At 39.3% G+C, this 23,783-nt stretch overlaps 1 protein-coding gene across 1 annotated transcript in view; it reads left to right on the forward strand.

The window, feature by feature from the left end:
* The window catches only part of LOC118002227 (cytochrome c oxidase assembly protein COX16 homolog, mitochondrial), an 87,841-nt gene that overhangs the window by 62,770 nt on the left and 1,288 nt on the right, over positions 1 to 23,783 (forward strand). The gene's annotated exons all lie outside the window — the stretch shown is intronic.

Genomic DNA, 23,783 nt, shown 5'->3' on the forward strand with positions numbered 1-23,783 from the left:
CCCTATTGAAGTATTATAACCCCATTGACATCTAAGTCTATTAAGAGACTTGGCCTTAATGATGATGATTTTTTTTTAACCAATTAAAAGTGAGTAGAAATAAATGTACTACTTCTGAGTAGAAGCTTGTAGAGTCACAATGTTATTCTGAGTTTTTCTGTGTCACCATACCTGTAGGTTCCAGACTGAAGCCATTCCTTCAGTCTGGGTTCCAGATTGAGTATCGAAGGCCAGTCAAAGACTGGCATGCAATATGCGTGAGAAACAGATTCCATAAGTCACTGAGATTTGGGGATTAATTATTATTGCAGGATAACCTTACAAGATCTGATGCTTGAACAAAACAGAGGTTGGGGGCACTGACCCTCACACAGTAAAAAATCTGCTATAACGTTGACTCCCCCAAAACTTAACTACTAATAGCCTACTGTTGACCAGAAGCATTACCAATAACATAAACAGGTAATTAACATATATTTTATATGTTATATGTATTATATACTATATTCTTAAAGTAAGCTAGAGAAAAAATGTTATTAGAAAATCATAAGGAAGAGAAAATACATTTATAGTACTGTACTGTAAGAAATCTGTAGATAAGTGGATGCATGCCATTCAGACCCATGTTGTTTTAGGGTCAACTGTACATTTAAATGTATTTCTACTCTAGGGGCGCCTGGGTGGCTCAGTTGTTAAGCGTCTGCCTTCGGCTTGGGTCGTGATCCCAGGGTCCTGGGATCGAGCCCCGCATCAGGCTCCCTGCTCCGCGGGAGGCCTGCTTCTCCCTCTCCCACTCCCCCTGCTTGTGTTCCCTCTCTAGCTCTCTCTCTCAAATAAATTAAATCTAAAAAAAAAAAAAATTATTTCTACCCTATTATTTTCTGTCCTCTATTGCTCTCTCTCTGTATTCCTTTTTGTCTTCTTTTGTACTTTCTTCTTGATTGATTTTAATTTTTTCATTCTTTTTCTCCCCTAAGAGTTTACAATTATAGTCTATATTCTTTTATTTCCCTATATATTTTAACTTGTATACCAGTGTCCATTAGGATAGACTATATTATGGACTGGGAATAAACAGTCCCAAATTCTTAGTGGCTTGGAACTATAAAGGTTTCCATGCTCCCTCTGCACTATAGGCTGATGGAAGATTGACCATTTGAGAGCATCAGTGATAGTAGCAAGATCAGAGAATGGACAGTTTGTGGTCGTGCTTAAACACATCTGCCTTGGATCACTTCCCATAGATCACTGGACAAGAGTCACATGACCACACCCAAGTTAGCGGGACCAGGGAAGTGCAATCCTCTTATGTGAGTAGAAGGAAAGGGAAACTTGAAATACTGGTGAGGAGATAATAATGTCGACCATAATTTGCCTTTCTGCTCACCAAATGTTTGGGTCATTCTTTCTCTCATGTAGATTAAGCTTACTCCCACCTCAAAGGAGAGCTGCCCCCAATTCCCATTTAGTCAGAAAGTTTAGCTCAGGATCAGGTTTCCTCTATATTGTAGGGTAGCATGGATACACAACAATCTCTGCAACAGATCTGGATGTGCTTACTCTTGATAATAAACCCTTTGAGCCAAAAAGAAAAATTGGGTTTGTTACATGTTCCCAGTATACAGTGATGAAACAGGCATGGTATAAATAGAAAAATACTAACATTTGGAAAAGACTCTGTGATACATAGCAATCACCAGTCCGTAGCAGTTTTGAAATTCTGGTGGGCACAAATGGTTAAAGCCCTCCATCTTTGGGGTGGGAAGAAAGTGAAGGGACTTCTTTTTCCATTGTTCTCTGTGGCCCTGACTCTACCTTCAGAAATTTCTTCCTTTTGTATTATTATTCTTGGCCCCATCTGAAAGAGAGGGCAATAGAATCTCCTTGTGGGCCATGCAGTTTTCTCAGCCTTTTGTCACCCTACTTCCTCTGGCAATAAAACTTCTCAAACCTTAATAGACTTGATTCAGTCTATGTGCCAGGATCCATATCTGCACTTCTTTATCAGTGCGCTTTCTTAGAGTGTTCTATTTCTCACATCTGACATATATTCCTGTGTCCCCACCCCCTTTAATATCAGATAACTTGAGTCTATTGGATGTCACTGGGAAGAACACATACTTTAGCTATTTACTCTGAGTGATTTTATCTAAATGAACAATTTGCTGGATATCACACCCTTAATTTGCTTTTTGCCCTGAAGGTCTTAATCCATCCAGTGGTTTTCACGAAGTTATAAATGAACACTGATTTGACCTTTGCTTCAGGGCTGTTATAATTAGCCTTTGTTGCTCAAAGGTTTTCTTACATTTAGCTTTGACATTTTAGGGTGGTGAGGAAGTTTTCTTTTCCATCTCTGAAAGTCCATCATGAGTTTTCATATTCTCTCTACTCCCTTTTATTCCTGTTTGTAAACATACAAATTATTTCCTGAACCCAGGAAATGGCCAAATGCAGCTAATTACCAACACTCACTAGTAAAGTTTGTTTTCCAACTTCTTCCCTTAGAGCCACATATAACTTTATTAGGTACATGATAGGTCTCCCAACTTAGGGCAGATGACTTTTTACCAAACATTTTGATATTACATGTTGCTCACCTTCAGTACACACTTCCCCACTGCTTTCAGTACTAATGCTTGTTTCTTTTGGGATAAAGTATATTATATGAACAACCCTAAATTCCCAGAAAGAACCAAGATTTCATCCTCACTCTTGGGTTACAGGTTGTTGAGGGTTCAACAGGAATAGTCTAGTCACTGGTCACAGCAGCAAGGGAAGAGAGAATGGATACTCCAAACTGACTCATAAATACTTCTTGGAAGTGGTACTTTGTCCATATTTCATTGATCAAAACTAGTTTCATGGCCAAGGCTAACTTCCAGTAGGCAAGGAGGTACAGGCCCCCAACATTCCCCAAAGGAGAGGAGAATCATAAATACTGAGGAGTAGCATTACTGTCTGTAACAAAATATAAAGTTATCTTAAGCCTCTTCTAAAATAATATAAGGGCATTAGAAAACTTTAAATCTGAATTTTCCAAACTTATATATTTCCCAGGATATTTATTTTTTTTAAAAATGTTCTCCCAAATTAGATACTATTTTAATGCTGTTTTCTCCAGTCAGTATTTATTTAGATTCATTCATATATTTACCACTTTATTCTCCCATATCATATTTTCTTACTAAATTCAATTTCTTTTTGTGTGTGTGACATAAAGACTTTAGAGTCCTTCAACTGAGTCTGTTAGTAGCAAATTATTTTTGTTTGAAAAGTTTTATTTCACCCCTTTTCTTCTAAGTGAGAATTCTCTTGGGTACTCAGTACTAGGTTTTCTCAGATTTTGAAGGTGTGATTTCCGTGTCTTATGGCCAGTACCACTGTTGTTGAGAATTCAGCTGTTTGTAAAACTGCCAGTACTTTGTATCTACTCGCCTTTCTTTTTAGCTTCTTTTAGGTTCTTCTTTTCTTTGCCCTTCTGTAAATGCACTACACTTTGTCTCAGTGTGGAAGTCTAATTTATCCAGCGTGGGATTTGGAAATCTTAATCTGAGCATTCTTATCTTTCATCAGTCTGGAAATTTTTCAACCTGCATCTCTAGGAGTATTCCTTTACCAATTCTGTCTGGAAACTCTGATTAGATATAAGATAGGTCTTCTTACTCTAATGTCTAGGGATTTTTCAACTACCTTCTAGTATTTATCTTTTTGTCTTTTACTCTACTTTGGTCTTGGATAATTTCCATTACTTTCTTGTTAGGACACCTATATGCATATAAAAAGTTGGGAGGATTGAAAAAACTATCCAGGTGTTTAAATTAGTTTGCAATGTGAGCGTGGAACTGGATATATAGTTTACCATACTGTTAAGTATGGAATTAAATTTTCCTTTTTTTTTTTTGCTTGCTTTCTTATTTATTCTGTTACTTCTATTTATTTTTCTTCTTCTTTTTTTTTAATTCTGTTACTTTTAAACAGATACTCTAGAAAGACCATTAGAGAACTGGTGTTTGTTTATGACCCTTTAAACTACAATGACTTATCACTGATTTCCATCCCATATATAGAATCTTCAGCATTTTCTATTCCAGGCAGTTACCTTAGCCCTTTCCTACTTTGTCCATTTCCTTGTTTTTACTTCTTACTTGAATCCAGAGTATATTCAGGTTCTGACCTTTATCTTTATATCTCATTTTAAACCCAAAGTTGACCTCTTAGACTTGAACACAAATTTAACCTTCTGAGTTTTTGTATCTTGATACTCCCTAGAATTTGCCTTTTGTTCACATCCTTGCCCTTTCTACTTTTTTACTGTCATAACTGAATTATTACACTGGACCAGATCCTACACTAAGCATTCTACGCTATTAGCCACCTGACTTGTGCCCTGGAAAAGTATTCCCCACTCAAAAAAGAACAGTCAGGAAGGAAAAGATAACCTCAGTTCCACCTGTGACCACTCTTCTGACAGTGAACAAAGTTTGGTACTTAAGCCATATACTCTTAAGATTTTGTGTTTTACTATTGGCTGTGTTGGTATTAATATGATGGCATATCTTATTATGTACCAGGTATAGATTTGTTGACCTCATGTTTAGCAAGTGTTCTCTGCTATTCCTAGATAGCTTGTTCATAGGTTATTTTTATGCACACAGATTTTCCGGGCTTTAGAGTTACAGTTCATTTCAGTGCTCCAAACGTGGCATCTAGTTCCGAGGAAACATCTTCCCTTTGTGTGCACATTTTCATCTCAAATAAAGTACTGTGGACAGAGGAATGCATGCTTCTCAGGGAGGCTCGTGACATGTGAAAACTCCCAAAGCCAGGAAAGGGTTCAGCTCTATGCAGGTTAAAAACCCCAGTGGGAAGAAGTCATGGTGTTCTTACCAGAATAAGAAAAGATGGATGCAGAGGGAAAAAAAAAACCAACCCGAGATGTTTACTACCATTTATTACTGTGGGTTGGACAAACTGGCTACAAAAGGATTTCCACTCCTTAAGCTTTCTTTTCCTATGCCTTTGAGTAACTGATTGTATCTCTTAATCCTCTCCCTTGCTCTGTGGGTTAGACAAGCAGCTTGGACCTTGAGTACCTTGAAGGGTAGCCGTGGCACCTGTTTCCTATAACCCTAGCAGAGTTTCCACTTCTTCCCAAGCCCTGTTCCATTCCTTGGGATTTTCCATTCTCTAGATCACCACAAGGTATAGGAGGCCTAAGCAATGATGAGTATAAAGAAGAGAGACTTGAGGAGGGCACTTGAAGTAATGAGCACTGGGTGTTGTGTGCAACTGATGAATCACTGAATTCTACCTCTGAAACTAATAATACAGTATGTGTTAAATAAATTGAGTGTAAATGATTTAAAAGAAGAAGATGATGAAGAGAGACTAGAGTGAATTAGCCAGTTGATTAGTCCAAGACAACCTTGGCTCAATTTACCAATCCTACCACATGGGGGCAATAGGAAGCAAGAAAGAAGGAGTTATGCCTAAGACCTCTTAATACACCATGCCTACCAATCAGTAACTGGCCCAAACAGAATCCCAGAATTCGACAAAATATTAGCAACTCCCCCTCAGGATTGGGGAAGAGCAAGAAGGGAGTGTGAAAGAAGGGAATAAAGATTTTTTTTCTACTTCAGTATACATTTTCCCAGTTATTTTTCTAAGCATAGGGGATAATGTTGTTTAGTAATTGTTTTTTTACTTAAGAGTATAATTTTCATGTCCTTAAATATCTGATAGCACATAATTTTTAATCACTGGATAAATTTCCAGTCAAAGGACATAATATATCTAACCAAACCACTATTTTTGGATAGTTAAGGTATTTCCAGATTTTCTATATTATAAATAATGATGGTGTAATTAATTTATATAGGGTTAAATCATTATAAAAAATTATAGTTATTTCCTGTGTACAAATTATGTAGATGAAAGTGCTGGATTAAAGTGAATATAGATTTTTGAGGCTAAATATTGCTAAATTCTTTAGGAAGTGTATACCAATCTATACCCCACAAATAACATATTAGTTATTTATTTCTGTCTTTACCATGCCAACACTTGGTGACTTTTTAAATCTTTGCCCAGTTGATTCTCTGTTTATTCATATTTCTTAAATTGTAATGAGGTGAATATTTCATCTTATTAGCATTATAACATTTTATTTACATATTTATTGTTTTTTAAATTTCTTTTTTTGAATTTCCCATGAGTATATTTGATCCAGACATACTTATCTTTTCTGTCATTTTGGTCTGGTCTGGTTATATGGCACCCCTGTCAATTCCCAGGACAAGAAACCATTAGCAAAAAAAAAGGAATTTGTATCATTGTGTTTTTGAAAAAGCACTTAATTTCTTATGCTGCGGTTTGTTTAGGTTCTCTTTTTCTCTCCCACATCATTAACCTCCTCCACTCTCCACCCCACCATCAATTTCCCCATCACGGGGCTGCTCCTTTAAAGAGTTTGTGGAGACACGGAGATCCGCCCCATTCAGAGTCCTCACAACAGGAAATTGAGCCCAGCACTCGGCTACCTGATAAAGCGTCCTTTTCTGACCTTTCCAGGTCTTCTGGTTTGTGATACACAGGCTTTCATTCAGTTTCCTGTGCAGCCTGTTCTGATGATGAATTCACCACAGAGTCACTTTCACTATGAATGGATCCATCATATTAAAATAGTACCTCAGAGCTGGGTGAGGCAGGGAGGAGGAAGAGAAGAGAAAGAAGAATGAGCAGAAAAGAGAGAGGAGGGTAAGGCGGGAATCCTGATGCTTGATGGGAAAAATTTAACTGGACTGCCCTGGAAATAGACTCCACTTATTTTTGGATCTGTTCTATCTAGTGTATTTGACAGCTGGAGTAGATGATGATGATGATGATGAATTTTAACATTTCTTCCTCTTTATGACAGAGTTATTTTTATGAATGATCATGAAATGAAGTAAATAATAATAATGGCCAGGGAAAAAATGTAAACGGTGAACATTTTCTTTTATTGAATGTCATATATCATGTCAGTAAAAATAAAAGTAAAAATTCCATTTCAAAAAAGGGAAAAAGAGAGTGGAAATTTTCTTTTATTGAACTTCCCATAGTCATCATACAATTGAAAAAGTTTTAAAGGGTGAAATATATAGGGCAGGACAAAAGACAAAGAGTAGTAGGTTAACACTTGTTGAATGCATACACACACACACACACACACACACACGTATATATTTGAAAAAATACAGTAAAACTTATGCCCGCATATTGGATAATCATATTAATGAGTAACAACATTACAGTTTCTGTTTGAGCCTTAACTTCTGCAGATTTGTCAATGGCTTTATCAGAATTCATTTTCACATGCTCATATTTAATGGACAGTTTAGCAAGACCTGTTACTAACTTTTTATTAATTTTAACTTCAAAAGTTTTAACATGAAGCAAGATAAACTAGTTAAGAGAAGTTTTAAACAAAAGGATGAGCAGAGATTCATAAGAATCCAATTTCATAGCAAAATCCAAAAACCAAAACTGCCTGTGTCTATTTCTTCAGGATCAGTTCTAGCAACTTTGAGATATCTCTATATCTAAAATTTTAAGCGCAAATAAAAACTTCATCTTATCACATAGAGTGACAGAATTGAAGTAATGGGTCTGTGTCTTTATAATCACTGTGCTGTCATTATTTGAATTTTTTGTTTAAACACTAGAATGTGTGGTATCATATGAATTGGAGACACAAACTGCACCCAAACTTAGTTTGAATGATTATGAACTTTTAGAAACTTACTTTTAAAATGATTCCAGGTGGCTAAGTCTGAATGCCTAGGGCCAGAGCGCTCATTATTAACTTCCATGTTTAGAATGCAGTGTTTACAAAAGAAAAAGCAACAAATATGCTCACTTGAAGGTTATATATATATATATAATTAAAAACTTGGCAGTAGCCATGGCAATTGTTTAGAACCTAGTCCAACAAAAAAAGTATTTGAGGAGGAGTATTTATCACTGACTTCGTTTAGAATTACAAATTTATAGTAATAATAAAAAGCGGACAAACTTTTACTCAGTTGTTTTTTTAACTCTCTCCAGATACTATATTCCTTTATTACCTGCATCTGAGGCAGACCTGTAGCCCTGACCATAGTACAAAAATTAGAGCAAATTCCCATAAGCCCAGCAAAAAATAACGCAAAAGTGCTACTATTTAGGGATTGGTCATTTACTATGCTTCAAAGCCTCTGCTTTCCAAATACTATTTCATTAATGCCTATGCTAACTATGAGATTAAGTGTCTTGATTATATACACTTTACCAGCGAGACGACTGAGGCATAAAGAGGTTAAGTAACATGGCTAAGATTACACAGCAGCTGAAAAATAATCCAGTGAGCCAGGACTGGAACCCAGATCTGTCTGATGCCAAAGTCTGTAGTCTTAATGACTGCACGTCTACTAGAAAAGCAACTTACACTTCTCTTATCTGCTGCAGGATTTTTATGTTTGTAGTAATGAGTAGTCTCTTGTGACAGCTGGTTGGGGAAAGAAGGAAACAAGAACAAAAATGGGGTCAGAAAGGTGTAACTTAAACCAGTGTGAAGAATACCAGACTTGGAGTCACAGTACCTTGATTTGATTTACCTAATCTATGAGACCAATAATATCGTTAGTATTTTTGCAGAATGTGGTTCAGAGTAACAGCTCAGTATTTCTTTAAAATACATATTCTTAGAGCTTACTGCAGACCTGGTGAATTAGAATTCTTGAGTTGGAACTTAGGAATATGAAATACATCAAATTTTAAGTTAAAAAGTCCACAAGAAACTGAGTACCTGGGGAAAAGATGTGACAAGATATGGCAAACAAGCTCTTACAAATCAATAAAATGATTAACATCCCAGTAAAAACAGGCATTTAGATAAAGATGAGATACAAATAAGCAAGTAATACATGAAAAGATGCTCAGACTAGGACTGTTGAAGGTATGCCTCAGTCAGTGTGGAGAAACAACTCTCAAACTGATAGTTGCTGTATAAATTGGGTAGTTGCAGTATAAATTCCCAAATTGGAAAGCTAGCAATTCTGCTTCAAAAGAAAATAATAAGGATTTCCATTTTGGACAGTTTGGCCAAGCAGACATGGAATAACCCTTTTAGACTGAAATAATTAAAATGATAATTTTTTTTTTTTTTAATTTTTAACAGTAGATGTGAGACCATTGAGAAGCCATAAAAAAGAAAAGAAAAACTCTGGTTTCTGGTCCAGCATGTGAGGAGCTTGGAAGTTTCATTTTGTCCCAACAACAAGGAGAAAGCTGAACAAACTGAAAAATTAACAACTTTTCTTAGATCCATTAGAGAAGTGAGAGGTTGTGTATGGGGGTGGGGGGCGGGAACAGAAGGTATGTGGGAACTCTCTGTACTGGATGCTCAATTTTGCTGTGAACATAAAACTACTCTGAAAGTCTATTTAAAAAAATTTTTTTTAAAGATTTTATTTATTTATTTGACAGAGACACACTGAGAGAGGGAACACAAGCAGGGGGAGTGGGAGAGGGAGAAACAGGCTCCCTGCCAAACAGGGAGCCTGATGTCGGGCTTGATCCCAGGACCCTGGGATCATGACCTGAGCCGAAGGCAGACGCTCAACGATGGAGCCACCCAGGTGCCCCCTATTACAAATTTTTTGTTTAAAGCTTTTCTGAGTTGAGACAAGTGAAAGGATTCACAGAGGCCAAAAATAATGCTAGAAGGAACTCCGAAGAAGTAAGAGAGAACCCAGGTCTGCTTTCCCCCTAATGGTTTCTCCTAATCCCTGGAGATTTTGATCTTTGGGGGCTTGAATGCCTGTATTATGCAAGGACAAGGAGGTAAAGTCTTGGACCTCAGAAGTCTAACAAGATCTCTTCATAAAGCCAGACCCCAAGGGGAAAATGAGAAACAAACCTGCTACAAAAAGGAGAGAGAGGATAATTACTTGTCTCAAACTTGTAACAAAGGAGAGGTGGGTAATCTCCCATGAAAAAGTTATAGTAACAGGCATACCCGAAGTAGGTTTGAGGCCAAAGTCATACAATCTATGTGACCCCTAGAAATCTCTAAAAACTTTCAATAGAGAATTTAAGGTTATCCAGATTGGTACAGTGCCCTTAGGCAACTAGTAGGAGCAAAAACAAATCTTTGTAGGAATGCAACTTCAACCAAATCCCAAAGCATTCCCAAAGATTCTAAACTGAATGAATGAATGAATGAATGAACGAACAAATAAATAAATAGCTCTAGGAAAAACAGATCATAGGGCAGAAATAAGGCCCCATAAGTGACTGCCAAAGAAACAACAGTAGTATTAGGCCCCTAAAGACTTAAAATATTCAAGTTGTCATATATAGATTATAAAATAAACATGCTTAATATATTTAAAGAAATTTTTTAAAGCTTAAAATATATTGAAAGAATAAAAGAATTTGAAGAGGGACCACTAAGATTTGGAAAACAACCAGAAAGAATTTCTAGAAATGAAAAACATAATAATTAGACCGATAAAACTCAGTGGAGTTAGAACAGTTTAGAGAAATTAGTGTACTGAAAGATACATTCAAAGAAATTACCCAAAATTCAAATTATCCAGAAAATGGAAAAATGAAATATTAGACGAGGAGGCTAGAACTACAGGTTCTAACAAGCATCTATTCAGAGTCTAATACAGAGGGACGCCTGGGTGGCTCAGTCAGTTAAGCATGTGCCTTCAGCTCAGGTCATGATCCCAGGGTCCTGGGATTGAGCCCTGCATTGAGCTCCTTGCTCAGCAGGGAGTCTGCTTCTCCCTCTCCCTCTGCTGCTCCCTCTGCTTGTGCTCGCTCTCTCTCCCTCTCTGTCAAATAAAAAAATAAATAAATCTTAAGAGAAAAAGAAGAAAAAGATAATCTTTAAAACAAGCAGAAGCAACTCAAAATATTTGAGCTCATGGATGTATATCAAACATTGCACTCTAAATTTGGAGAATTAAAATTCCTTTCAAATTCATGAAACTTATATGAGAATTAACCATACTACCACATTCTCAGACCACAATACAATTTAGTTAGAAATTTTTTAATATGACAAAAACATTTAGATATTTTAGAATATATATATACATACTTCTAAACAACTCATTAGTCTGTATTTAGATATTTTAGACTATACATACATACTTCTAAACAACTCATTAGTCAAAGAAGAAGTCCTGATAGTAATAAAAATATTTAGAAATAAATTATAAGAGAATATTAAGTGCAATAAAGGTCTTACTCCATTGGTAATGTTTGCCAAAAATTTTCAGGTCCCACCGCTCCTTCCCAGGCTGTCCTGCTGGGCAAGCAGATAAGAAAGCTTGGATGTTCCCTCCCTCCTCTGGTACTAGTAAGACACCGAAGCCACACAAGCTCCAGTCGACATGAGGGAGCTCTTACCTCAGCGCCACCCCTTAACTACCATAAAATCCCAAGCCCGTTGCCCCTTCCTGCTCTCTCAAGCCATCTTTGGAGCTGCTTTGAAGCTTGCCTTACTCCCCAGAAAACCTCATTATGTGAGTAATGAACCTTTTCATACTCTCTCAGTATGTACATGTGTGGTGTCATCAGTCTCAACATCAAAGCCAAATTTTGGGTGAATCCTGCATCCCTCCTCTGTAGGGGACTGCATGTTATATATCAAAGCTTTCTCTGCAAGTACTGCTGGGCTTACAGGGATATTTCTAGTCTTAAAAGATATATATATTGGAAAAGAAGGAAGGTTGAAAATTCATAAGCTAAGTATCCAATTTAAGAAGTTAGGAAAAGAATTGAGAACAAACCCAAAGAAAGGCAGAGAGGAAGAAATTAATAAATGAATATAAAATTGAAAGACTCATCAAAGATAAAAACTGGTTATTCAAAAAGACATAAAACTGGTAACTTTTGGAATGCCTGGCTGGCTCAGTTGGTAGAGCATGTGACTCTTGATCTCAGGGTTGTGAGTTCAAGCCCCATGTTGGGTGTGGAGATTACTTAAAAATAAAATCTTTTTTAAAAAAAGGTAACTCCCATCCAGGTACTAACCAGGCCCGACCTTGCTTAGCTTCCAAGATCAGACGAGATCAGGCGCGTTCAGGGTGATATGGCCATAGACATAAGATGAAACCAGAGAGGAAGACAAACCATAAGAGCCTTCTTAAGCATAGGAAAGAAACTGAGGCTTGCTGGAGGGGAGGTGGGGGTGGTGGGGTAACTGGGTGGTGGGCATGAAGGAGGGCACGTGATGGAATGAGCACTGGGTGTTGTATGCAACTGATGAATCACTGAACTCTACCTCTGAAACTAATAATACACTATATTGTTAATTAATTGAACTTAAAATTTAAAAAAAGGAAACCCCCCCAAAAGAAATTTTTTTAAAGATTTTATTTATTTATTTGAGACAGAGAGAATGAGAGACAGAGAGCACGAGAGGGAGGAGGATCAGAGGGAGAAGCAGACTCCCCGCTGAGCAGGGAGCCCGATGCGGGACTCGATCCTGGGACTCCAGGATCATGACCTGAGCCGAAGGCAGTCGCTTAACCAACTGAGCCACCCAGGAGCCCTTTATTTTTTTATTTTTTTAAAAGATTTTATTTATTTATTTGAGACAGAGAATGAGAGACAGAGAGCACGAGAGGGAGGAGGGTCAGAGGGAGAAGCAGACTCCCCGCTGAGCAGGGAGCCCGATGCGGGACTCGATCCTGGGACTCCAGGATCACGACCTGAGCCGAAGGCAGTCGCTTAACCAACTGAGCCACCCAGGCGCCCCACCCCAAAAAAATTTTTTTTAAAAATTTGAAAAAGGTAACTCTTTAGCAAAGATTACCAGGGAAAAAGAATAAACAAATAAAAAATACTACACCTACAGAGATCAAAAAGACAACAAAATGAAAACTTTTTGATAGCACATTTGAAAATTTAGATGAAATTGGGGCGCCTGGGTGGCCCAGTTGGTTAAGCGTCTGCCTTCGGCTCAGGTCATGATCCCAGGGTCCTGGGATGGAGCCCCCCATCGGGCTCCCTGCTCAGTGGGGAGCCTGCTTCTCTCTCTCCCTGTCTGCCACTCCCCCTGCTTGTGCTCTCTCTCTCTCTGTCAAATACATAAAATCTTGAAAAGAAAAGAAAACTTAGATGAAATTAATAAAGTCCTAGAAAATTGAACTTGCCAAAACTGACTTTAGAATAAATAGGAAGACTGAACAGTCTACAAATGATAAGAAAACTGAATGAGTAGATAATTTCCAGTTCATATAAGATGGTGTAGATTTGTTTCTCCCTGCTCCTTCCCACTAAGTACAACCATATACCCTGGAAATAACACAAAAGGTAACCAAAGGAGAACTCTAAAAGGTTGTAAAAAGAAGCAAACTGGTTTGGAATCTCAATAGCCAGCAGCAGGGCATTTTACAGACACCTCCCGTAACAAAAGAAAGCAACTCAGACCCAGTTGCTTCCCAACACCCAACTTAGCAACAAAAAGTAGTCTAGGTTGGCTCATTCACCACTTCCCATAGCCCCCTCTACAGGTATCAAACATGGAAACACCATCAAGTGAGCCTGGCACCACTGGGAAGGAGCCCTGTAGTGGTTAGAAATAGCACTTGTCTGGGCCTGAGATTCACTTCCCCCACCAAGAAATCCTGGGACAGCTGAGCAGTACCGGACCCTTGACCCCTATCACAATATGCATCCCAAGCAGGAAAGCCTCTGTCCTTGTGGGCCTGAGACTCCCCTCTCCTAGTCAGAGACACTAGAGAGGCCACATAACCTGAACAGGAGAGACACCATTAACAGTAGCAGGGCATAGTAAGCCTTTTTTCCTCCATCGGCCTGAGATTTCCCTTCTCCATCCAGAGCCACTAGAGTGGCCAGGAAGGAGGGTGGGAGGAGAAGTGATCAGCAAGAGGGACCCCACCACAACAAGCTGCCCAGCCAGGGAAGCTTCTTTGTCCATGCAGACCTAAGATTCCCTTCTCCTTGCTGGGGAACACTAGATGGTACAGGCTGCAGAAATGCTTCTGTTTTCTCAGGCAGCAATAGCAGGAACAAGTTGGGAACCCAACTGTCACCTGATAAAGCAAGTAGACCAAAATAATACCATAAGGGCTCTGAAAATTAAACTGTCATTGGAACTACAGCCCACAAAAGTTGGGTAGAACTTGCACGCTAAGCCTAAGCAAGGTAAATGCCTGCTAAAGTATGTATGTATGTATGTGTGTATGTATGTATGTAGGTATGTATTTATTTATTTATTTTAAAGATTTTATTTATTTGACAGAGAGAGACACAGCAAGAGGGGGAACACAAGCAGGGGGAGTGGGAGAGGGGGAAGCAGGCTTCCCGCAGAGCAGGGAGCCCGATGTGGGGCTCGATCCCAGGACCCTGGGACCATGACCTGAGCCGAAGGCAGACGCATAACAACTGAGCCACCCAGGTGCCCCTAAAATAAAGTATTTAAATAGGGACCATGATTTTTTTTTTAACATAACAGGCAAAATGTCCAGGTGTAATTGAAAATCATGCATCATACCAAGAACCAAGAAAATCACAACTTCAGTGAGAAAAGACGATCATCTAATATCAATACGTAAATGAATCAGATGTTGGAATTACCTGACAAGGACTTTTTTTTTTTTTTTTTTTAAGATTTTCATTTATTTATTTGCCAAAGAGAGAGCGAGCACAAGCAGGGGGAGCGGCAGGCAGAGGAAGAAGTAGGCTCCCCACTGAGCAAGGAGCCTGATGCGGGACTCAATCCCGGGACCCTGGGATCATGACCTGAGCCGAAGGCAGACACTTAACCTACTGAGCCACCCAGGCGCCCTGTGACAAGGACTTTTTTTTTTTAAGATTTTATTTATTGGGGTGCCTGGCTCCAATCAAGCCCCACATCAGGCTCCCTTCTTAGCACGGAGTCTGCCTCTCCTTCTCCCTCTATCCCTCCTCCCAGGTGCTCGCTCTCTCCTCCCCTTTTTTAAAAAAGATTTTATTTATTTATTTGAGAGGGGGAACACAAGCAGGGGGAGTGGCAGGGGGAGAGGGAGAAGCAGGCTCCCCACTGAGCAGGGAGGCCAATGTGGGACTTGATGCGGGGCTTGATCCCAGGACCCCAGGATCAGGACCGGAGCCAAAGGTAGACTAACTGACTGAACCACCCAGGCACCTCTCTGACGAGGATTTTTAAAGAGGCCATTATAAAATGCTTTAACAATCATTACAATTCTCTTCAAACAAGAAAAAACAAAATCTGAGCAAAGAAATAGAAGTTATTAAAAAAGAAACATTGAAATTATAGAACTGAAAAATGCAATAAAAGAATTCTTTTATATTGCTGGATTAAATAGTAGAATGGAGATGACAGAGGATAGAAGTAGTGAACTTTAGCACAAATCAATAGAATTTACCCAGCATGACAAGAAGTAAAATACGCTGGGGGAAAAAGAAGACTAGAGCTTCAGAGACTCAGGGACCTCTGAGACAATGCAAACATTCAAATTACCAGAGTCCCAGAAGAATAGGAGAGAGAGAGTGGGACTGAAAGAGTATTCAAAGAAATAATAGCTGAAAATGTTCCAAATTTGGCAAAAGACACAAACCTACATATTCAAGAAGCTGAGTGAATCCCAAACACATAATTAAACTTCTGGAAACTGAATAAAAAGAAAAAAAAATCTTGAAAACAGAAATTGTTACCAAACTCCAAGTTAAACTGCCCATCACTTGAAAAGCTAATACTCAAGAGACGAATTTTGATTGGAAAGGAATATGAGCTCTATTCAGGAGGCCGGCTACCTGGGGAGAAGGTGGACTCTTGTCCAAAGGCCAACTTAAAGGTTTCTGCCTGGCTCAGGGGTTTTTAAAGGAGTTTAGGACAGTTAATCAGTAAAGGGAGTGCAGTGATCCATAACGTTTCTTGATTATGTACAGACTCAATGGTGCCGGCTACAGATGTTATCTCAGTGCCTGGAGGTTGTGCAAGGGGGTCTGGTTCCTTGGTGCCCAGGGTGAGAGGGCATTGTGCGAGAGAATTTGGTGATACGGAGAAGGGCTCTGTTTTAGGAAAGAATGCATGATCTATAGATAAACAAGGAAAGGTTTAGTTAATCGCAGGGGCTAAGGGTGCCTGCTTGGAAACTACTAGGTTGGCCAGAGGGGCCAAGGCAGCTTCAAAATGATGTGCTACCTATAAAGAATACTAATTTCAATGGCAGCAGATGTTTCATAAAAAACATGCAGGCCCAGAAGGAAGTGATGATTTTTTCAAGTGGTGAAAGAACAGGACTGTCAACCATGAATTCTATATCCTGTGAAACTACCCTTCAGAAATGAAGAAGAAATAAAGACACACTTGAAGGAAAAATAAGAATTTGTCTCTAGCAGACCTACCCTTAAAGGTTAGCTAAAGGAACTTCTTCAAAGAGATAAATAATAAAAGAGGAATCTTGGAGCATCATGAAGGAAGAAAGAACAATGGAAAGAATAGAAATATGGGTACACACAGTAGACTGTCCTTCTCTTCATGAGTTTTAGAAATCATATTTGAAGATTTTATTTATTTATTTGACAGAGAGAGGAGAGAGCACAAGCAGGGGGAGCAGCAGGCAGAGGGAGAGGGAGAAGCAGGCTCCCTGCAGAGCAGGGAGCCTGATGCAGGGCTTGATCCCAGGACCCTGGGATCATGACCTGAGCCAAAGGCAGATGCTTAACCGACTGAGCCACCCAGGCGTCCCTAGAAATCACATGTGATGACCAAAACAAAAATTATAACACCATCTGATACTCAAGACAATGCTATTTAAAAGTGGAGAATGTAAAGAGACCTAAATAGAAGTAAAGTTTCCAAACTTCACTTGAAATGCTCAAATGTTGCTACTAGTAGAACATAAGTCACATATTTATAATACTTAGAGCAACCAGTATGAAAAGTATACAAAGAGACACAAACACTATAAATAAGATAGAATCCTAAAAAATGTTCAAATAACCCACAGAAAGGCAAGAAAAGGAAACAAATGAATGAGAACTAGAGGAAGCAGAAACAAATAATAAAATTGCAGACTTAAGCATTATCAATAATCACCTTAAATGTAAACGGTCTAAATACAACAATGAAAAGACAGAGATAAGTGGGGTGGAAAAAATAAACATGACTCAAAAATATGCTGTGTACAAGAAATTCACTTCAAATTCAATGAAATGGGTAGGTTGAAAATAAAAGGATTGAAAAAGATTTATCTTGCAAACATTGATCTAAAACCAGGAGTGGCTACATTAATATCTGATAAAGTAGATTTCGAAGCAAAGAATATTACTAGAGACAAAGAGGAATATTACACAATGATAAAGGAGCAATCCACTAGGAAGATATATTAGTTCCCTAAGACTGCTATAACAAAGTACCACAAACTGGGTGGGTTAAAACATAACTTTTGGGCACCTGGGGGACTCAGTAGGTTAAGCATCTGCCTTCGGCTCAGGTCATGATCCCAGGGTGCTGGGATCAAGCCTTGCATTGGGCTCCCTGCTCAGGAGGGAACCTGCTTTTCCCTCTCCTGCTCCCCCTGCTATGCTCTCTCTCTCTTTCTGTCAAATACATAAATAAATAAATCTTTTAAAAATATATATAAATTCATTATCTCACAGTTCTGTAGGGTAGAAGTCTGAAATTAAAATGTTGGCAAGGCCATGCTCCCTCTGAAACTTGTAGAGGAGAATCCTTCTCTTTGTCTTCTAGCTTCTGGTGTTTGCCAGCAATCTGGCATTCCTTGGCTTGTAGATGGATTAGTCTTAATTTCTGCCTGTCATCACATGGCTCTCTCCCCGTGTCTGTCTGTATCCAATTTTTTTTCTTCTATAAAGCCCTCCCTAATCCAGTATGACCTCGTTATAACCTGATTACATCTATTTCTAAGTGAGGTCACATTCACAGATAGCAGAGTTTATGACTTCAACATACCTTTTGGGGAACACAATTCAACTCTTAACAGAAGATATAATTATCTTAAATGTGTATGGACTCAACAACAGAGCTTCAAATTACATGAAGCAAAAACTGATATAGCTGAAAGGAGAAATAGACAAACCACAATTACAGCAAGGGACTTAAACAGCCCCTCTCAGAAACTGATAGAACAAGACAGAAAATCAACAAGATCCTATTGAATGATTGTGTTGAATTCTACCTAGCAATCAAGAAATAGATAATCCCATCTTAAATCAACTCTTCCAGAAACTTACAAAAGAGAGAATACTCTTCAATTTATTTTTAGAAACTGGTATAATCATAATTAAACCCATGAAAGAGAATACAAGAAAGAAAATTATAGGTAATGCTCAATAATGAATACAGATTTAAAATTTTTATTTATTTTTTTTTTTTTAAGATTTTATTTATTTATTTGACAGAGAGACACAGCGAGAGAGGGAACACAAGCAGGGGGAGTGGGAGAGGGAGAAGCAGACTTCCCGCGGAGCAGGGAGCCTGATGCGGGGCTCGATCCCAGGACCTGGAATCATGACCTGAGCCGAAGGCAGACGCTTAACGACTGAGCCACCCAGGTGCCCCCAGATTTAAAATTTTTAAATAAAATATCCACAAACTGAATTTAGCAACATATAAAAAAGATACTACATTATGACTAAATTTAATTTATTCTGGTAACCAATATTGGTTCAACATTTGAAAATCAATTGATATAATTCACTACATTAACAGATTAAGAAGACCATATCACCAGGTCAAGTTATACAGTTACTAGGTTAAATTTCAACACTCATTCATGACTTTAAAAAAACCTTGTTAGCAAACTAAAAATGGGGGCACCTGGGTGGCTCAGTTTGTTAAGCATCTGCCTTTGGCTCAGGTCATGATCCCAGAGTCCCATGATTGAGCCCTGCATCGGGCTCCCTGCTCAGCAGGGAGTCTGCTTCTCCTTCTGCCCCTCAACCTGCTCGTGCTCAATCTCTCTCTCTCTCAAATAAATAAATAAATAAAAATCTTTTAAAAATTTTTAAAAAATAGGGGTGCCTGGGTGACTCAGTCATTGGGCATCTGCCTTCAGCTCATCAAGCTGTAATCAAGACAGTATGGTACTGGCACAAAAACAGACACATAGATCAATGGAACAGAATAGAGAGCCCAGAAATGGACCCTTAACTCTATGGTCAACTAATATTCGACAAAGCAGGAAAGAATGTCCAGTGGAAAAAAGACAGTCTCTTCAACAAACGGTGTTGGGAAAATTGGACAGCCACATGCAGAAGAATGAAACTGGACCATTTCCTTACACCACACACAAAAACAGACTCAAAATGGATGAAAGACCTAAATGTGAGACAGGAGTCCATCAAAATCCTAAAGGAGAACACAGGCAGCAACCTCTTCAACCTCAGCCGCAGCAACTTCTTCCTAGAAACATCGCCAGAGGCAAGGGAAGCAAGGGCAAAAATGAACTATTGGGACTTCATCAAGATAAAAAGCTTTTGCACAGCAAAAGAAACAAAAAAGACAAAACCAAAAGACAACCAACAGAATGGGAGAAGATATTTGCAAATGACATATCAGATAAAGGGCTAGTATCCAAAATCTATAAAGAACTTACCAAACTCAACACCCAAAGAACAAAGAATCCAATCAAGAAATGGGCAGAAGACATGAACAGACATTTTTCCAAAGAAGACATCCAAATGGCCAACAGACACATGAAAAAGTGCTCACCATCGCTCGGCATCAGGGAAATCCAAATCAAAACCTCAATGAGATACCACCTCACACCAGTCAGAATGGCTAAAATTAACAAGTCAGGAAATGACAGATGTTGGTGGGGATGCAGAGAAAGGGGAACCCTCCTACACAGTTGGTGGGAATGCAAGCTGGTGCAGCCACTCTGGAAAACAGTATGGAGGTTCCTCAAAAAGTTGAAAATAGAGCTACCATACGACCCAGCAATTGCACTACTGGGTATTTACCCAAAGATACAAATGTAGTGATCCAAAGGGGTACGTGCACCCCGATGTTTATAGCAGCAATGTCCACAATAGCCAAACTATGGAAAGAGACAAGATGTCCATTGACAGATGAATGGATAAAGAAGATGTGGTATATATATACAATGTATATATATGCCTCAATGTATATATGCCTATATACATTGTGCACAATGTAACTGGAAATTCCTTTCATCAATGCTGTCAGGAAATTCCATAGAAAACATGATGAAATATATGAGTTTGGAATTCATTCATTCAGTGGCTCTCAGTTATAATTCTCTAAGCTTTGTATTTTTTCAGTGTGGTATTGTATTCTTAAGGAAAAAAAAAATTGCTTTTGACGAAATAGGTCAAACAGAGAAAGACATGTATCATATGATCTCACTGATGCAAGGAATTCTTAATCTCAGGAAAGAAACTGAGTGTTGCTGGGGTGGTGGGGGGTGGGAGGGATGGGGTGGCTGGGTGATAGACATTGGGGAGGGTATGTGCTATGGTGATTGCTGTGAATTGTTAAGACTGTTGAATCACAGACCTGTACCTCTGAACCAAATAATACATTATATGTTAAAAAAAAGAAGAAGATAGTAGGAAGGGAAAAATGAAGGGGGGGAATCGGAGGGGGAGATGAACTATGAGAGACAATGGACTCTGAGAAACAAACTGAGGGTTCTAGAGGGGAGGGGGGTGGGGGGATGGGTTAGCCTGGTGATGGGTATTAAAGAGGGCACATATTGAATGGAGCACTGGGTGTTATACGCAAACAATGAATCAATGAACACTACATCAAAAACTAATGATGTAATGTATGGTGATTAACATAACATAATAAAATAAAATTTAAAAAAGAAAAAAGTAAATAATACAGAATGATGTATAATTTCAAATAAACACCTCTTTTCCAAATTTTTTTGTTAAAGTAATAAAACATAATTATGCTAGTTATGATTATACATCGTATATAATAAACTTATTATATACATTTATAATACATACTATATATTACATATATTTTAGTCTGATATGGCTGATAAAGTCCCAGGTTGGCACTTTAAAAAGTTGGTCACCCCATTTAACCCCCCAAACCCTAGGGATAATACTGTTTTTCCCTCTAACTTATGGATGAGAAAAACGGAGGCTCAGAGACATAAATTAATTTGCCTAAAATGACAACATAATAAATGGTGGAGTTTTTTTCCTTCCTCCCATCTAAGGTTCATCTACTCAGCTCTCTCCTTTTTGGAGGATGATTGAACATGGAAATGTCCATTTGCTTTAATACAGGGTTCAGAAATTACTGGTCCATGGTAATATGAGCGTGCATGTACACACATGTGCACATATGTGTGTGTTTTGGCCAGGAGTGTACTCTAAAATTAGGAATCCAGGTTTGTTTTCTCTTGAGAACTTGGATGATGTGGAAACACTGGGCCCACCTTCCTCCACAGTAGCAGTGGCTAACCAGTAGCTGTCTGTCCAGGCAGGACATTCATCTCCAATTTGCCCCATTCCCCTTCTCCCTTTTGCTTATGTCCAGCCAGCTTCATTCAAGGACATTACACTCACTTCAAAGAGGCAGCAGACCATAATGTAAGAGTCTGACTCTGCAGCCAGACGGGGGTTCAAATTCCATCTCTGCTACTCACCTGCTCCTTAACTTTGGACAAGTTCCTTAACCTCTATGTATACGTTTCTTCAGTCTATAAAATTACATGAACAATAGTGTCTTCTCCATAAGGTTTTTTGAGGATTTAAAGTGATAATTCAAGTAAAACCCTTAGAACACTTTTTGGCATGCGTGTTTTCTATTATTGTCATTACTGCTTGTCACCCTGTAACCACTTCAGTTTGCATCCCCTGCTGGAGGGGAAACTTCATCCCTCCACCCTCAGAGGTGTAGCCCCAGCCAGACAATGAGAGCAGATCACAATAGTCCAGCAGCTGTGCTTTCTGGGTTATTGTGTCCTAAGTAATTCCACACATGGACATCAATCATCCAGCCCACAATGAGCTAAACCACAGCCAGTCCAATTACTTTTTATAGTTTCTGTTCTAAAGGGAAGATCCTGCCTCCTAGCCTTCCTGCAGTTTTCCGTTTCCTAGCTCTAGATATCTTGCACACGATTACCAAAAAGGGAACAAGCAACACTTGGCAAGGCAGTGCTCGCTAAATTCACACAGGCAGGCAACAGCATTTTTCCCACCTTCACCTTGAACCCCACCCCAAAGAAGTTACAGAGTCTGACAGCTCTGATGCAAACACACTCGAGAGGGCCTATTACCAAACACAAGACTGGCCACTCCATCTAATCATCTGAATCATGTTAAGGGTGATACCCCCCAACTCCCCCCAAAGATGTAAAATCAACTCTCTAACCTCTTTGAGGACTGAAAAAAAGGCTGGCCTAGTAACTCAAAAATGTCACCAGGGATCCAGTTCCTTTTCACACTTCAGCATCAGCATCCTGAGCCTGGTGGCCTGGTGGCTTTTCACCCTCATGCTATCACCTCACTGTCACCAGATGGCTAGGCTACCACAGCTCTAGGCATTAGGTCTTCATACTACATTCAAAGATGAGAAAAAGGGGGCAAAGGAAAAACACCTTTCCTATTTGTCAGGAAGGAAGTCTTTTCCAGATTTTTTTCCTATGCCCATCATGGGAACTGGATCACATGGCCATCTCAAACAGCAAGGGAGGCTGAAAAGTGAGTATCTGGCAAAGGGTTTTAAGATTCCCATGACTGGCTTAGACCAGTCACAATTTATATTTATTCAGCCTTTTTATTTCTACCTTTCCAGTGCTTTTTTGGCTCTTTCCCTCTTACTGTGGTCAAGGCTGAAGGAGGAGGAAATGACTGTTGGACAGGCAGCTAAGAGTGCCTGCTCCTCATGTGATAATGGTTCCTCATGTGACCCTCTGCAGTCTGATAAGCAAGGACAATAAAGTTACATACATGCTACGATTAGGGCTGGTCAAGAAGTGGGTTGGGCTTACGTTTGGCTCCTGCTTTAGCTTTGCCACAGTAAGAATGAAAAAGATAACAAAGACACCCAAATTGCAAGTATACAAAAGCTGATTAAAATTTTCCATAGGCTGAACTCATGACAAATACCATTAAGAGGCTCCTGTGAGCCTCACGCGCCGTGAAATGGAGGCGGCAGCTGAAGTTGTGGTTCCAGGTCAGGCAGAGAACAGTTCATCTCTGATGGTGTCTTCACTGAAGACAGCTCTCCTTAGCACTTAGGACTACGAATCGGCCAAGTTCCCTGGTTAGAAAGGCCCACTTACTAGGGCAAATTCAGGATATGTGCCATGATACGGGTGGTCAAAAATTTTTTTAAATGCCCTGCTGTCCTGGAGCAAAGCTATCGTAGACAGTACCTAAACAAACAGGCCTGTGTTCCCATAAACTTGCACTGGCAAGACAGGCCACAGGCCCGATTTGGCCCACAGGCCATAGATCGCTAACCCCTGCTCTGGGATAATCATTTAAAAAGGAGTAGAAGGGGCGCCTGGGTGGCTCAGTCGTTAAGCGTCTGCCTTCGCTGAGGTCATGATCCCAGGGTCCTGGGATCGAGCCCCGCATCGGGCTCCCTGCTCAGTGGGAAGCCTGCTTCTCCCTCTCCCACTCCCCCTGCTTGTGTTCCCTCTCTCGCTGTGTCTCTCTCTGTCAAAAAAATAAATAAAATCTTTAAAAAAAAAAAAAAAAAAAAAAAGGAGTAGAAGAGTGTGTAACTAGCTCTACACATTCCCCCTAGG

Source organism: Mirounga leonina, unplaced genomic scaffold (genome assembly GCF_011800145.1).
Source record: "Mirounga leonina isolate KUSES-001 unplaced genomic scaffold, KU_Mleo_1.0 Mir_82, whole genome shotgun sequence".
Taxonomy (NCBI): domain Eukaryota; kingdom Metazoa; phylum Chordata; class Mammalia; order Carnivora; family Phocidae; genus Mirounga; species Mirounga leonina.